Source organism: Pterocles gutturalis, unplaced genomic scaffold (assembly GCF_000699245.1).
Source record: "Pterocles gutturalis isolate BGI_N339 unplaced genomic scaffold, ASM69924v1 scaffold9143, whole genome shotgun sequence".
NCBI classification, from domain to species: Eukaryota; Metazoa; Chordata; class Aves; order Pterocliformes; family Pteroclidae; genus Pterocles; species Pterocles gutturalis.
In genome coordinates, this window is record NW_010120455.1 from 2,232 (window position 1) to 3,141 (window position 910).

General features: G+C 60.5%; 1 protein-coding gene across 1 annotated transcript in view; it reads left to right on the plus strand.

The window, feature by feature from the left end:
* TNFRSF6B (tumor necrosis factor receptor superfamily, member 6b, decoy) overlaps positions 1 to 910 on the plus strand; it is a 5,934-nt gene that overhangs the window by 1,942 nt on the left and 3,082 nt on the right. The window lies entirely within an intron of this gene.

Genomic DNA, 910 nt, shown 5'->3' on the forward strand with positions numbered 1-910 from the left:
GGGTTGGCTGTGGGACCGAGGAGCCACGCGAGAAACCGGGGTGTCTGAGGAGAGGCTCATTTTTTGATATTAGTACTATTTTAAATTTTTTTTTTTTTACAAATTGCTTCTTGTGTGGGGAAAGTCGGCACCCCAGCCCCAGCTGACCCCCCCGTAAGGACGGAGCTCCCAGCATGGGTGGGCAGAGCCCCGGGGCTGTAAGCGCCTGGGGCTGGGGAGGGTGTGGGGTGAGGGCTGCGGGACGCGGGCAGAGCTCACTGACCTTCGGGCTGGACGGGTGGTTCGATCTGTGTGCGGTTCCTTGGGCTTTTAAAATGGATTTTCCATTTGCAAACACCAGCTGAGGGGTTGGGAGCAGTAGGGCTGGACAGGACTTTCGGAAAAGCCAAAGGATGGCTCAGGTGGGCTGTGACGAGGTGGGGACCTTGTTTAACGAGGATGCGAAGGGGTGTGACATCCGCTGCCGTCAGGGCTGTTCCCTCGTCTCCCAAGGATGGTCCAAGCCACCCTGGTGCCGTCTCGCTGGGTGGCACCATCCCCGTGCCGCGGCGGTGGGTCTGGCCCCGAGCCCGGGTGGAAGCTGCCGCGCTGCAGAGACGAGCGGAACTTTCACCTTCCCAGCGACTTTCGCTTTCACTTGGCCGGGATCCGCCTGACTCTGCCGTGAGTCAAAGGGCTGGTTTGGCACCGGCCGTACCCACCGCCCCGGCGGGTGGCCCCTGCCCCGGAGGTGGCCCTTTTCAGCACCAGATGATGTCTGGAGGCTGGTGACAATTTATCAGCGTGTGCCGAATGCTTTGGCATGGGAAATACCTGGGGAACGTGTTGCTGTCTGCCCTACAAGGGGCTGCTTCCCAGGGGAGCTGCAGGCAGCGATCGGTTCCAAAACGTCACCTTCATCCTCGAATGG